Source organism: Brienomyrus brachyistius, unplaced genomic scaffold (genome assembly GCF_023856365.1).
Source record: "Brienomyrus brachyistius isolate T26 unplaced genomic scaffold, BBRACH_0.4 scaffold134, whole genome shotgun sequence".
Lineage (NCBI taxonomy): Eukaryota > Metazoa > Chordata > Actinopteri > Osteoglossiformes > Mormyridae > Brienomyrus > Brienomyrus brachyistius.
Window position 1 is genome coordinate 175,656 of NW_026042409.1, and position 17,414 is coordinate 193,069.

Here is a 17,414-nt window from a genome sequence, read left to right on the forward strand (position 1 = left end):
AATTGATATTTGTATATTTATTACATGAATATAAGGTAATATAAGGTAATAGAAGAGGTATTTAATGGTTTTCCATCTGAGGAATTTGCAAAAAACTGCAGTGCATGATGGGTCGGACCTAAAGGCTGCCTTAACGTCCTCATCTGTATGACGACATACATCAAGACTAGGAAGGTGCATAATGTTCATGTCTGGTTGCGTTTGTTGGTCCAGAAAGTAATTCAATTTCGCCATGTAGGTTACGTTCTTAAAAACTGCTTGGATATAGCCCGATTATATGCTGTGGGCCTTTTAATTTCTTTGTTTACCAGGTAGGCTACCTTCTTTAAACTGCGTTTTGTTAGACTACATATTTAGGGAGGTCTTTATAAATTTATAGTAGTCTTCATAAATATGTACATAGTTTAGCCTAACCCAGCCACTTAAGGGAGAAAGCCAGCTCAACTAGGTGTCGGTCCCAAGCCCGGATTAATGGGGAGGGTTGGCGTCAAGAAATAAAGAGACTGTATCTTCACTGCATGACTGATGTCAAAATGTGTGAAATATGTGGTTGTATTAATAAATGCATTAAAGTAGGTTAATGATTCTGTGCTGTCTAAATTGTATAGAAAATTTCTACGTATAGCCAAACAAATCTCCTCCTGTTTGAAAAGGCATAGAAAAAGCAATTTAGCCACTAAAACTTTACAGTTTTTGTGAGGGACAGTCGAATTCTCTCGTTTCTCTCGTCAAGTTTTTTTGTGATCCTGCACCTACACTTTGCCGGCCCCAGGAGGATGGGCTCCCCCTTTGAGTTTGGTCCCTCCCAAGGTTTCTTCCTTCTTGGGAGTTTTTCCATGCTATCGGCGCCTATGGCTTACTCACTGGGGGCTTTGGGTGGGCATGATATAAAGCAAAGCATTTTCCCTCCCAGTTTCCTCCTCTGGTCCACATTGCAGGACCATCAGCCATCAGAAACAGCCAGACGGTCTCCTTCAGCTTCTTTAGTGTCCTTGGAAGCCAAGGCAGTTTTAGGTCTGAGAAGAGGTTTATCAGAAGGACACATATTACGTCGTTTGTCCTGAAATGTAACATGGGGAGGAAAAGTTAAGCGGTTTAGTCAGATTGGAGTCGTTTATTCAGCAGTGGCAGCGCCAGTGACTTAATGCTACAGGTGCTATAGGGGAGTGAGATTATTTAGACCGGGTGCTTTAGCTTTTCAGCTTATGTAGATGGTGTATAGAAGCACACAGCACGATAAGCTACAGCATGGATAAAATAGGATAAAATATAAAATTCTAACGTCTAGCTCACAGAGCCTCTATGTGTACTTTGAAGAAAAAATACACTACAAGTATGCTGTAAAAACCGCAAAAATGTCTTACACAATATACAGATTTTACAGATAGTTAAAGAAAAAATGAAACCAATATTTTGGGGGTGCTGTGGGGGTACTATGGTCATTGGAGGAGGAGCTAGAGCCCCCCCCCCCAAGCTTTTCCTTGGTGCTGCCACTGTTGTTCAGATTAAAAGTAACATTGTCATTAATAAACAGTACTCTGATCAAATTTTTGCATGTACAAACACAATCAAAGTTTAACCACATGTTTAGACACAATTCACACACCTGTTACATTTCCATAATGCTAAGACTCTCTACACTTACTTCATCCACTTTCTTGTTTGGTACACAGTCATTTGATGGATGTGTAAGATCATTACCAGACCGTCTGCTGCAAACTCTACAGTTAATGAATGGCTGCAAAAACACACAGACACACAAAAACAGTATTTAAAGAGTGGTGGGCAATAAATACAGTGAGAGAAGGTGTAGTAAAGATATATCTAATGATTTAAGGCAGAGCTGCTGGAGTGCAGGGTTTAATGACACAGAACAATTTTAGAGGAAAGAGCTTCCAAAGCAGGGTCACCATAAGGCTATATTATACAAAGCAAGTTCATCTAAAAGTATGAACAACAAATCCCGTTTAACTGAACACTGCTCTGTATTAAAATACTGTCCTCCGATCAAGCTAAGTGGTCCTGTAGTTCACTATTTAAAGAGGTAAATTTAAAGGGTAATTCACACTGCACATCTACCCTGCTCTGACCAGGTTTAATTACTGGCTTTCTAATTAAAACAAGAGTTAAGTCCTGCCCTTTCACCACAAAACACCACACTGCCATTTAAGGCTGATTTCAACAATGAGTTTTAGTTAACCTGGCTCGATTGAGTTAACTCTGGGTATGTAAAACCCGCTTTGTAGTACAGCCCACAGGTCTTTAAATAAGGCCAGCTAGGGTTCATAGCTCGAAGCATAATCTACAGGTCACCCCTCAGATGATTAGCATTTGCTTCTGCCTGGTAATCCAGCCTTTAAGCCTGTAAACCTACTAAAATTTGAGAATAAGGTGAAGGAACTGGCTCTTTGAGGCCACCTATGTATTTGTTACTTTATTGTTGGCTAACTTTCCCCCGCAGGGCATCAAAAAAGTTAACATGAACCTAAATTAATTTGCTAACTGATATGTCCAATGCTCACAGTCACAGTGACTCTTTACTTACCCTCTTGTCCATGAAAATACAGTCAGCCCGATGGTCTGTTGCAGTTGACTTTGGACATTTTGTTGCTCTCAAGAGAATCTCAATGTCAATGTATTCACTGCTGATCTAAATCACATAAACACGTTATATACAAAATTGCCTACAACTGTTTTAAAGGCAATATAACAAACAATAATCACCCAAAAAATGGCAAACTGTCACAGACTTGACTGCAGCAGATTCAGAGAGAAACTGTGAGAAGGTAAAATTGACCAGGGCTGAGATATACAACCATCACTTTCATTGTGAAGAGACATTAAGCATCATATGCATTGAAATTAAAACATCAAAATCAATGTGATACTCATTAGTTCAGCTTGCAGATGATGAAAGTTTCACACTTTTGTAAACACTTTCTCAGCAGTTACCTTCGGACGGCCCTGGATGTTATAGAAATTCATGTGCTGACGGGTTCCTTGATGAGCATTTTCGACTGCGAGTTTAATGGCCGTCTTGTGAGTGCAGGGAGACTGTGGTAATCTTGCTGGGCCTCTGTGGAGATAAGCAGAGCTCCATAAGCCAAAACCAGAAGCAGCAGGCGGGTCATCTTCCTCTCAGCTTTGAAGGGAGAAGCAGGACTGAGGACACTGATCTGTGGTCCCCTTATCCAGCACGTCCAGGGGCGTGTCCTTCACTCGAAACAAACAGACCTTTGAACAACATTGGAAAACTCTTCAGGATGAATTGAGGCAGGTGGTCAAGTGGGTTTATTGTTATTTCAGCAATATACACAGTACACAGTGAAAGGAAACATTGTTCCTCCTGGACCACGGTGCAACACAAAGAAGAAAAACAGAAACAACACAAGATGACACAAGTGCGGGCAAGATAGAACTATACAGAGTGAAAGGAGCACAAACAGAGGGAGAAAGTGCAAGATAAACACAAGAGCAACAATACAATACTACAGGACAAGACAGCGCAGTCAAGAACACAGAGTGCAGCCAGAGCTAACCTGAATAGGGGCATCAAGGTTGCCAGGCAGGCAGAGAAACAGAAAATAGAGGTCTACTTCACATACAACAACCCACAGTGGGTGTGGCAGGGAATACAACACATTACAAACTTCAAAGGCAACAACACCGTCACTGTTAACAGCAACGCCCTTTTAGCAAAGGAGCTAAACAGCTTCTTTGCTCGTCTGGAGGAACACAGAGCAGACATAGCCACACTGCCCCCTCCCCCAATCTCCAGCACTCACAGACTCCCTCTGCAGGAACACCACGCGAGAAGGCACATTGCATCTCTAGGTGTGTGGAGTTTAAGACAAGGCAAGTGATGCTACGATAATATAATTCCTTGGTAAGACCCCACCTAGAATATTGTGTGCGGGTTTGGTTACCATACCTTAAGAAGGACATTGCTGCCTTGGAAAAGGTGCAACGTAGGGCAACGAGAATGATTCCTGGTCTTAGAGGAATGTCTAATGAGGAGAGGTTAGCTGAGCTGAATCTGTTTAGCCTCGAGCAAAGGAGACTAAGGGGGGACATAATCCAGGTGTTTAAGATTCTAACAGGTCTGGATGCTGTTCAGCCAAATGGCTATTTCAATGTTAGTTTAAATACCAGAACTCGTGGCCATAAGTGGAAATTAGCTGGAGAACATTTTAAAACGAATTTGATGAAGCATTTCTGTACACAGCGTGTAGTTAGAGTATGGAATAGTCTTCCTGTTATTGTAACACAAGCTAAAACCCTGGGTTCTTTTAAATCAGAGCTAGATAAGATTTTTGAGCTATTAGCTAAGTTCTCCTCAAAGGAGCTTGATGGGCCGAATGGCCTCCTCTCATTTGTAAATCTCTTTGGTTCTTATGAGTCAGCTTACAGAGATGAGGTCCAGAAACTGATAGGTTGGAGTTCAGCAAACAATTTGGCACTAAACAGCACAAAGACAAAGGAATCACTGACTTCAGGAAGGATGGAGGCGACACTGGCCTGCCTAGATGGATGGATGGATGTTTTTATTGACATTGTAAGTACAATGAGATTTAGTTTGGAACGCGCCAGCAGCTACACAGTATATTTACAATTATATAGATTGTGAGGCATAAAATAAGGTGTGAGTAATATAACATAACGACATAATATAAGTAATCATTAATTAATCATTACAGATGGTATGAGGTGTGAACCGCTAGGCTGCTATGGCATGTTTGGTATCAAACCGATGGAAAATCACTCCAGTTTCCAAATCTGGTCAGTGGTTACCACGAAAGTGAATATATCAAAAGTTACACCAGCCTAACGAAAATCATCAATACAAGGGAAATCACTCTGGTCATAAATCTCAAAAGGACTGATACAGACCCCCTTCCGAAAGCCCGCCAAATGGATGGTCAGCCATTGGTCCAGGAGTCGAATTCCTGGTCACTCCTATTCACGAACTTTACACTATAAAACCTGGCACCTCAGAACAAAGCCAGGAGAGGAGAAACAGAAGGGAGGAGAAAACAAAAGACCATCAGCACGAAGAGAGGCAGAGAACATCAGCCCAAGAGAAGAGAAGCCCACAAGAAGCCCTCCTGAAGCCTATCAGTGAAGACCCAGCTGGACAGAGAACTGCAACCAAGCCCAAGCTTCACCAGGAGAGGGAATCAGAGGGGCTCCACTCCAACAACCGCTGCAAACACCGCGCCTCCCTGAGTGCCATCACCCATCAGCTCATCAGCCTCCGCAACCAACTGCCAAGACCCCCCCCCCCCCCACTCTGCAACCAAGTAAACAAACTTCCTTTCATTTATAACAACCTAAACTCCTATTCACCTGCTATATTACTTTAGGACAGTATTTCCACAAATTGCTTGCTTTGCAGAACAGTATTTTCCCTTTTAAGGTTACTCATTTTAAATCTGGTCATTGCATTTTCATGATTACATTGTTTGTGTCCACTCCGTTATTTCGTGTTTATTGTTTGTTAGGTGTAATGTCTGTCTTATGTTAGTTATAGGAATAAATGCATGTCTTTTACACAACTTCAGCCTCCGTTCATTGAGTGCTCACAAGAATCCCTGCCTGTGCGATCTACGCTCTGAAACCTCAAATTCGCCTGAAATATCGCGAGACTCTCTCTCATTGGCCGTGAGGGGAGCTTCGCTACCGATCGTTTACATTACCTGGTGACGCAGCTCGTTGGACAAGCCTTCTATTCTAACCCAGGTTATTACGTGATACTGGTTATTAATGAGTTCCATTTAAGTCACACATTAACAGACTCACGGTGTTTCGCAATTGAGTTTGAGCCGACCATTCAGCATAAAAATTGGTTAATAATCACAAGGCACAAGGTTTAAACTTATTCTGAGCACACAATTTAAACTTTTTATGACCGAACGTGCAGTGAAGAAGCGCTACTGTCAACTGGTTGCAAAAGTCGCACTCATGGCAATCTGAAGGCATTTAAGCGGGATCATATGGGCTTATTATAGTTATTTTTATTTCTATTATTAGTAGTTATATTATTTTGTTTTATTTTCGGTGATTTCATTGTAGTTCTTTCGTATTAAACTGCAGTAAACTTTAACCCTATGTCTGACGAGATTCTCAGATGTAGCGCTTTGTTTCCAGGTTCAATTCGGACGAGTGTCTCCGTTTCTATATATCCTGGGAGAGATCTCTCTATTAGCGAACGGGAATACTTGTTATGAGGTTCTAACCTAAATTATGTTGCGCTTGGACATAAGACCGATAGCTTAGTTACCTATCAGGATCATACTCGTATGTGTGTGCCTGCTTTAGACAAAGCAAGTTTAACACAACTTTGCGCTGTGAGCCAAGTGTGTGTCATTTAGAAATTGGGAGTCTCCTGTGCTTGAGACCCGCCGTGGTTAAGCACCATTTGCGACGAGATATAGTGCACTCACAATTTAAATCTGTCGCCGTAACGCGTGCGCCGTCTCGCTTCAGTAATTATTTTAAGGGGTGATGACGAAGATGACGAATTTACTTTCCTGAAGAGGAGCAGGATGGGTCACGCGTTCTGTAAGATTTGTCTCCCACGGGGAAGGAACGATGTCAGTCGGCATGAAAAATCCAAGTCATTAGTGAATGACAGAGCCGCATGAGTGAACATGAAAAATTAATAGAAAATAAATGACAAATGGTTATTTTATATTTTATATATTTTATATATTTATATTTATATTATATTTTATATAATTTATATTATTTTATATTTCCTGTCTTAAAATGTAAGGGATACTGGAGCCTGGTTGCGGTGGTGGGATGGCTCACGGCGGGTGCCGGAAAATTTCCTTTATTTTCAAATCCAAACCTTGACAGGTATGCTGCTGTTCCAAATCATGGGTGCATGTTACAAGTGTCCCCAAGATCAGGGTGCAGTTTACTCTGCAACTCCAATGGAGGGGGACGGGGTTGTCCGTCAAGTTCACCGAACAGAGTTGCGTCCAGTACCACAGGGGGTTGTTATGTCAGGGGAAGATGTTCTGGTAATGTCTCCTGAGTCTGGGTTGCCCACAGGGGCAACAGAAATGGAATCGGATGAGGACTCTGTGATTTTACGGGGACAGGGCTGGTGGGAGGGGTCGCAATAGAGCATCCACAAGTAGGCCTCGTATAATGGAGGAGGTTATGTCCCCCCCGAGGTGTAGAGACCAGTTAAACGTTCGGTGAGGTCCACCACTGGTCATCATACCAACCCTTATAAGTTACCACGGTCAGTGAATGATCGTTCGGTTGGGGAGGAAGACCAGTGGTTTGGGGATAGAATTCTTAGCTGTGATCGTTGGGTCATCAATTTCATTTTGGGGGATGGATTGTAGCCAGGCAATTATAGGCAGGTATAGGAACTGCAGTTCGGACTGGAGGCATAGCCGGGGCGAGATGGCTGTGCATGTTCCGATGGTAGGGCATATTGGCAAAGGAGCAGGCACGGGAAAGACAGGCAGGGTCCTGATAGATTTGGTGGAGCATCGGCGGGCATATTGAATTTGCAGTGTAGCAGCCTTTCTGTTTGCTTGTTTCAGGGGTGAACAATCTTATCCGCAAAGGGCCGGTGTGTATGCAGGTTTTCGCTGCAACTCCCTAATTAGATTTCTAATTAGAGGACTGATTAGCTGAAGAGTCCTCATACCTGGTTTTGAAGAGCTGACCTAAAGGTTACCCCAAAAACCTGTTTTTTTTTTGTTTGAATGGGGCAGTGAGTCATGGGGTAAACTACTGTTCTTTAGGGGTTTTCAAGGTGGAATTACGGGTCGATAATTTTAAGGATCAGGTTGTAAACCTCCCTGGTGTTGCTTTAATATGTTTTATCTGAGGTTGTATCGTGTATTATCAAGCCAGCCGGCTTAGTGGCCTCGGGAGCGGGGTTTAGTGGGAGCAGCTGGCTAGTTTTATTTTCTTTTTTGTTTGTGTCTTTTTCTTTGTTGTGTGTATATTTTGGGTTCATTATTAGGCAGGCTGGGCCTTTTGGCACCTGTAGTCTGGGTGCTGGATTGCCCATAGGGGTCTTTTTTATTGCTGTGATTTGCTGTGTCATTCACTAGTGTGATTTGTGCTGGATGTGTTTTTAAGGTTGTGCTGTGGCGTGTACCTGAGCAAACTTTGGGCAACCTGTTCTCTTGTTGGCTTTATTGACAAAGGGTGGATTAGTCTAATTACGGCCTGCTACAAATAGCTGCATATAACGTATAAAAAAAATCACCTTATGGGTGCTCCGTAGGGTAGCAAGATCTTGAGTTTTTTTTACAGTACTCGGGTACGTTTTAAAATTTTCGACCAATCAGCAAACATTATTCTGACAGCATAGCTGGGAAACCAATGAAAAGTGAGTGCAACGTTCTAGAACTTGACTTCGGGTTGACGCTCCCTATAAAAGAGCTGGGTACTGCTTCAAGGCGTTCAGTTGGCGCTACCTCCTGATAGAGTAGCACTGTACGGCTCTTGTTCCGTAAAACAACATCAAAAGGATGAAAAAAAAAACAATATTTAAAGAAGACGAAAAAAATCAATTTTTAAAGAAGACGAAAAAAACATCGTCTAAAAAAATAAGCCAAAAAAATAATATCCGAAGAAGGAAAAACATGCAAAGTAAAAAAAAACAAACAAAAATAAAAAACAATATCCAAAGAAGAAGGAAAAAAACATCCAAAGGGAGAAAAGAAGAACTGAAGGGCCAACGAGGTAGGAGGAAATACAAATTTCGTTTCAGCACCGTTGGAGTGCCAAGCCGTGAAAAGCATTTGGCCAGAAGACAAGGTAAGTGTTGTATCTGTTATTTTAAAACAGCGCTTTTCAAAATGCTGCTTTATAATCGTTTGAGATCGTTAGCCAGTGTGACAGCTGAAGGCTTTTTGAGTTTACCAACATAAAGTTTTATTTCTGTATTAGGACATTGTCAGGAACAATGATGTGTTCATCGCTATGATGTGGTCAAAAAGCGATGCATTGAATCTTAGAAACATTTGTGATTTTTCAAACGATGCTTTTCCTTTTATTTAATCAGTAAAATTTCCATCGGTTTTATATAGTGCCCCTTGAAATATGTCTTTAGCTCATTTTCCGGGCATTTTACTAGAATGCATCCTGAGAAATACACAAGCTCTGCTGCATTTCCGTGCCTCGATGTTTAGTGCCGAGTATAATTGTTGCAGTTGCCTTTTATATATTCCATGAGACCTGTTGGTACCAAGAGAAGTGTGAGACTGTCAGGGTGAATTTATCATACAATCGCACGCATAAATACCTGAGGGTTGCCAGTCCTTTTGCGTTGTTACAGGAGGACTAGAGCTGACGAGTGTGTTTCTACACACTATCAAGGGCATTGTAGTACAGTTTTCTCAGGTGGGAGAATGCTGCCGATCTCCTATTTGACAATACAGCCCTTGATATATTAGAATATTACAGAACTAGAAGCCTTTTGCAAGGAAGAATGTGAGAAAATCCCAAGTACAAGAACTGAAAGCCTTTCAGCTGGCTATAAGAAGCGCTTGTAAGCTGTGATATCTGGCAGAGGAGGTGTTACTAAGTACTGATTACGTAGGGTGCCCAAACTTTTGCAGAGTGCCATAATAATGTTTTTATTTTGTAATTTTGTTCAATTTATGGCATAAAAAGTAACTATTCATCAATGTTTGCTGAAAATATTGTGTATTTTTCCCCCAGTTCCTAAAGAGACTGTATTAACTGATATTGTTGCTTTTGTAATTGAAAAGATGTTATTTGTCAAGGGGTGCCAAACCTTTGCATAAGACTGTACACAGTGTGTGTATGTGTTTATGTGAGTGTGTGTCTGTGTGTGTGTGTGTATATATATATATGTGTGTGTGTGTATATATTTCTGTATATGCATGTGTATATATATATTTATATATAGTTCACACACATTCAAACTTATTTGAATACACATTCAAAATTATTTTTATTATTATTATTTTCGTTTTTTTTTTTTTTTGTGTTTTAAAATTTTTTATTTTTGCAATGGAAATAAAAATAAAGCAGTCCTCCGTAGAGGAGGGGTGGTGGAGGGAATATATATATATATATATACATATATATAAAATAATTGTCACACAACTGGGGTGACAAGCCTTTCCTGCTCACCCAATTTTAGTGCACTTTAGTTATGCATAATGACCTTCTAGTCTCGATACACCCATATATATATATGTATATATATATATAGTTTTTTTTGTTTTTTTTTTTGCAATAGACAATAAAAATAACGCAGTTCTCCATAAAGGAGGGATGGTGGATGGAATATATATATACATATATATAAAATAATTGTCACACAACCTGGGTGACATGCCTTGCCTGCTCACCCAGTTTTAGTGCACCTTAGTTATTCATAATGACCATCTAGTCTCGATACACCCATAAATATATATGTATATATATATAGTTTTTTTTGTTTTTTTTTTTGCAATAGACAATAAAAATAACGCAGTTCTCCATAAAGGAGGGATGGTGGATGGAATATATATATACATATATATAAAATAATTGTCACACAACTTGGGTGACATGCCTTGCCTGCTCACCCAATTTTAGTGCAACTTAGTTATCCATAATGACCAACTAGTCTCGATACACCCATATATATATATATATGTACATATATATATAGTTTTTTTATTAGCAATAGAAAAGAAAAATAACGCAGTTCTCCGTAAAGGAGGGATGGTGGATGGAATATATATATATATATATACATTTATATAAAATAATTGTCACACAACCTGGGTGACATGCCTTGCCTGCTCACCCAATTTTAGTGCACCTTAGTTATCCATACTGACCATCTAGTCTCGACACACCCATATATATATATATATATATATATATATATATGTATATATATAGATATTTTTTCTTTTTCTTGTGTTTTTTTTTCGCAATGGATATTAAAAATAAAGCAGTCCTCCGTAAAGGAGGGGTGGTGGAGGGAATATATATATACATATATATATAAAATAATTGTCACACAACCTGGGTGACATGCCTTGCCTGCTCACCCAATTTTAGTGCAACTTAGTTATCCATAATGACCAACTAGTCTCGATACACCCATATATATATATATATATGTACATATATATAGTTTTTTTATTAGCAATAGAAAAGAAAAATAACGCAGTTCTCCGTAAAGGAGGGATGGTGGATGGAATATATATATATATATATATATATATATATATATATATATATATATATATATATACATTTATATAAAATAATTGTCACACAACCTGGGTGACATGCCTTGCCTGCTCACCCAATTTTAGTGCACTTTAGTTATCCATACTGACCATCTAGTCTCGACACACCCATATATATATATATATATATATATATATATATATATATATGTATATATATATAGATATTTTTTCTTTTTCTTGTGTTTTTTTTTCGCAATGGATATTAAAAATAAAGCAGTCCTCCGTAAAGGAGGGGTGGTGGAGGGAATATATATATACATATATATATAAAATAATTGTCACACAACCTGGGTGACATGCCTTGCCTGCTCACCCAATTTTAGTGCAACTTAGTTATCCATAATGACCAACTAGTCTCGATACACCCATATATATATATATATATGTACATATATATAGTTTTTTTATTAGCAATAGAAAAGAAAAATAACGCAGTTCTCCGTAAAGGAGGGATGGTGGATGGAATATATATATATATATATATATATATATATATATATATATATATATATATATATATATATATATATATATATATATATATATATACATTTATATAAAATAATTGTCACACAACCTGGGTGACATGCCTTGCCTGCTCACCCAATTTTAGTGCACTTTAGTTATCCATACTGACCATCTAGTCTCGACACACCCATATATATATATATATATATATATATATATATATATGTATATATATATAGATATTTTTTCTTTTTCTTGTGTTTTTTTTTCGCAATGGATATTAAAAATAAAGCAGTCCTCCGTAAAGGAGGGATGGTGGATGGAATATATATATAAAATAATTGTCACACAACCGGGGTGACATGCCTTGCCTGCTCACCCAATTTTAGTGCACCTTAGTTATTCATAATGACCATCTAGTCTCGATACACCCATAAATATATATGTATATATATATAGTTTTTTTATTAGCAATAGAAAAGAAAAATAACGCAGTTCTCCGTAAAGGAGGGATGGTGGATGGAATATATATATATATATATACATTTATATAAAATAATTGTCACACAACCTGGGTGACATGCCTTGCCTGCTCACCCAATTTTAGTGCACTTTAGTTATCCATAATGACCATCTAGTCTCGATACACCCATGAATATATATGTATATATATATATATATATATATATATATATATATATATATATATATATATATATAGTTTTTCTGTTTTTTTTTTGCAATAGACAATAAAAATAACGCAGTTCTCCGTAAAGGAGGGATGGTGGATGGAATATGTATATGCATATATATAAAATAATTGTCACACAACCTGGGTGACATGCCTTGCCTGCTCACCCAATTTTAGTGCACCTCAGTTATCCATACTGACCATCTAGTCTCGACACACCCATATATATATATATATATATATATATATATATGTATATATATAGATATTTTTTCTTTTTCTTGTGTTTTTTTTTCGCAATGGATATTAAAAATAAAGCAGTCCTCCGTAAAGGAGGGGTGGTGGAGGGAATATATATATACATTTATATAAAATAATTGTCACACAACTGGGGAGACATGCCTTGCCTGCTCACCCAATTTTAGTGCACCTTAGTTATCCATAATGACCAACTAGTCTCGATACACCCATAAATATATATATATATATGTACATATATATAGTTTTTTTATTAGCAATAGAAAAGAAAAATAACGCAGTTCTCCGTAAAGGAGGGATGGTGGATGGAATATATACATACATATATATAAAATAATTGTCACACAACCTGGGTGACATGCCTTGCCTGCTCACCCAATTTTAGTGCAACTTAGTTATCCATAATGACCAACTAGTCTCGATACACCCATAAATATATATGTATATATATAGTTTTTTTTTTTTCGCAATGGACAATAAAAATAACGCAGTTCTCCGTAAAGGAGGGATGGTGGATGGAATATATATATAAAATAATTGTCACACAACCGGGGTGACATGCCTTGCCTGCTCACCCAATTTTAGTGCACCTTAGTTATTCATAATGACCATCTAGTCTCGATACACCCATAAATATATATGTATATATATGTATTGTTTTTTTTTTTTTTTTTTTTTGCAATAGACAATAAAAATAGCGCAGTTCTCCATAAAGGAGGGATGGTGGATGGAATATATATATACATATATATAAAATAATTGTCTCACAACCTGGGTGACATGCCTTGCCTGCTCACCCAATTTTAGTGCAACTTAGTTATCCATAATGACCAACTAGTCTCGATACACCCATATATATATATATATATATGTACATATATATAGTTTTTTTATTAGCAATAGAAAAGAAAAATAACACAGTTCTCCGTAAAGGAGGGATGGTGGATGGAATATATATATATATATATATATATATATATATATATATATATATATATATATATATATATATATATATATATATATACATTTATATAAAATAATTGTCACACAACCTGGGTGACATGCCTTGCCTGCTCACCCAATTTTAGTGCACTTTAGTTATCCATACTGACCATCTAGTCTCGACACACCCATATATATATATATATATATATATGTATATATATAGATATTTTTTCTTTTTCTTGTGTTTTTTTTTCGCAATGGATATTAAAAATAAAGCAGTCCTCCGTAAAGGAGGGATGGTGGATGGAATATATATATAAAATAATTGTCACACAACCGGGGTGACATGCCTTGCCTGCTCACCCAATTTTAGTGCACCTTAGTTATTCATAATGACCATCTAGTCTCGATACACCCATAAATATATATGTATATATATATAGTTTTTTTATTAGCAATAAAAAAGAAAAATAACGCAGTTCTCCGTAAAGGAGGGATGGTGGATGGAATATATATATATATATATATATATATATATATATATATATATATATATATACATTTATATAAAATAATTGTCACACAACCTGGGTGACATGCCTTGCCTGCTCACCCAATTTTAGTGCACTTTAGTTATCCAGAATGACCATCTAGTCTCGATACACCCATGAATATATATGTATATATATATATATATATATATATATATATATATATATATAGTTTTTCTGTTTTTTTTTTGCAATAGACAATAAAAATAACGCAGTTCTCCATAAAGGAGGGATGGTGGATGGAATATGTATATGCATATATATAAAATAATTGTCACACAACCTGGGTGACATGCCTTGCCTGCTCACCCAATTTTAGTGCACCTTAGTTATCCATACTGACCATCTAGTCTCGATACACCCATATATATATATATATATATATATATATATATATATATATATATATATATATACATGTACATATATATAGTTTTTTTATTAGCAATAGAAAAGAAAAATAACGCAGTTCTCCGTAAAGGAGGGATGGTGGATGGAATATATATATATATATATACATTTATATAAAATAATTGTCACACAACCTGGGTGACATGCCTTGCCTGCTCACCCAGTTTTAGTGCACCTTAGTTATCCATAATGACCATCTAGTCTCGATACACCCATAAATATATATGTATATATATATATATATATATATATATATAGTTTTTTTATTTTTTTCGTAATGGACAATAAAAATAACGCAGTTCTCTGTAAAGGAGGGATGGTGGATGGAATATATATATACATATATACATTTATATAAAATAATTGTCACACAACCTGGGTGACATGCCTTGCCTGCTCACCCAGTTTTAGTGCACCTTAGTTATCCATACTGACCATCTAGTCTCGATACACCCATAAATATATATACTGAACAAAAATATAAACGCAACACTCTTGTTTCTGCTCCCATTTTTCATGAGATGGACTTAAAGACCTACAATTCATTCCAGATACACAATATTACCATTTCTCTCAAACATTTCTCACAAATCAGTCTAAATGTGTGATAGTGAGCACTTCTGCTTTGCTGAGATAATCCATCCCACCTCACAGGTGTGCCACATCAAGATGCTGATCTGACATCATGGGTAGTGCACAGGTGTACCTTATACTGCCCACAATAAATGGCCACCCTGGAATGTGCAGTTTTTTGCTTTATTGGGGGTCTGGGGACTCAGAACCGGTCAGTATCTGGTGTGACCACCATTTGCCTCATACAATGCAACACATCTTCTTCGCATAGAGTTTATCAGATTGTCAATTGTGGCCTGTGGAATGTTGGTCCACTCCTCTTCAATGGCTGTGCGAAGTTGTTGGATATTAGTGGGAACTGGTACACGCTGTCGTATACGCCGGTCAAGCACATCCCAAACATGCTCAACGGGTGACATGTCCGGTGAGTATGCTGGCCATGCAAGAACTGGGACATTTTCAGCTTCCAAGAACTGTGTACAGATCCTTGCAACATGGGGCCGTGCATCATCTGTCTGAGTGGCTGGTCTCAGACGATCTTGGAGGTGAACCTGCTGGATGTGGAGGTCCTGGGCTGGTGTGGTTACACGTGGTCTGCGGTTGTGAGGCCGGTTGGATGTACTGCCATATTCTCTGAAACGCCTTTGGAGACGGCTTATGGTTGAGAAATGAACATTCAATGCACGAGCAACAGATCTGGTTGACATTCCTGCTGTCAGCATGCCAATTGCACGCTCCCTCAATGCTTGTGGCATCTGTGGCATTTTGCTGTGAGACAAAACTGCACATTCCAGGGTGGCCTTTTATTGTGGGCAGTATAAGGTACACCTGTGCACTACCCATGATGTCAGATCAGCATCTTGATGTGGCACACCTGTGAGGTGGGATGGATTATCTCAGCAAAGCAGAAGTGCTCACTATCACACATTTAGACTGATTTGTGAGAAATGTTTGAGAGAAATGGTAATATTGTGTATCTGGAATGAATTGTAGATCTTTAAGTCCATCTCATGAAAAATGGGAGCAAAAACAAAAGTGTTGCGTTTATATTTTTGTTCAGTGTATGTATATGTATACATATAGTTTTTTTTGTGTTTGTGAAAACGGGTCTTTAATCGGGGAAACGGAGCGGGTAGAGCAGGACGGAACGCAGGCATTGACAAACTACAATGACGGACAGGGCAAACAGGTAAGACCAGGACTTAAAATAGGTCATGACTAATCAAAGTAATCGGGCAAAGCAGGAGACGATCAGGGAAGCACACGTGGGTAATCAGGGGGCGTGGCACACACGAGGAGCGGACAAGCCGGGCATATATGTATATCTATATAAAACCTCATTAATGAGGGACAGGGAACAGAACGGACAGACAGAACTGGCACAGGGGAAGGAGCCAGGACAAGACTTGACATAAGACAGGAAAGGCAGAGAAACAGATCAGAAAGGGGGACACGGAGGGAACAGGCAGGACAAAAGGACCGGGAGTGAACGAAGGGAACATCGGGGAAAGAGGAGCAGAAGCCAGAGGGACGAGGGACAAAGAGAGGAGGGACAGAGACAGGAGGAACAAAGCGAGGGGGAGCAGAGGCAGGAGGGACAAAGACGGGAGGCCAGGGAGAGAAGGAGGGGGAACCAAGAGGAGCCCGAGGGAGACCCAGCGGGCGACGGGAGGCAGCCGGAAGGGCTGCAGGCGGCCGGGAGGCCGGAGCCGGAGGGGCCGAGGAGACGGGGTGAGGGACAGACGCAGGGACGAAGGAGGGAGTCGGAGGGGAGACCAGGGAAGGGGACGAAGGAGCTGGAAGGGACCCTGGCGAGGGCAAGGAGAGAGGGGGAGCCGCAGCAGACGGCGACGTCCTCCGACACGCCAGAGCGGGAGGACCAGCAGGCGAATGAGGAGCCGCCGTCGGGGGGCCCGCAGGCAACCGATAAGACGCCGGAGGAGGGACCGAGGCAGGGCGACGAGGCCGCGGAGGGGGACCCGCAGACGACAGCCGACCCGGAGGGCCAGGACCCGCAGGTGCCGACCAAGCCCTAGCGCCGGCGAGGGAGGGCGAGCCAGGGGGCTGGGCGGGTGGGACCCCAGCCGTGCGTCTGTGTCCTCTCCCCTTATGGGACACAGACATAAGGACCTGCGGCCGGGGTCGGGCTCGTCGGGGTGAGGGTACCAGAGTCACAGGGGGAGAAGGGACTGGAGTGGGGCCAGGGACTGGAGCTGCAGGCTGCAGAGGGGGCGCCTGCCCGGGAGCTGCAGG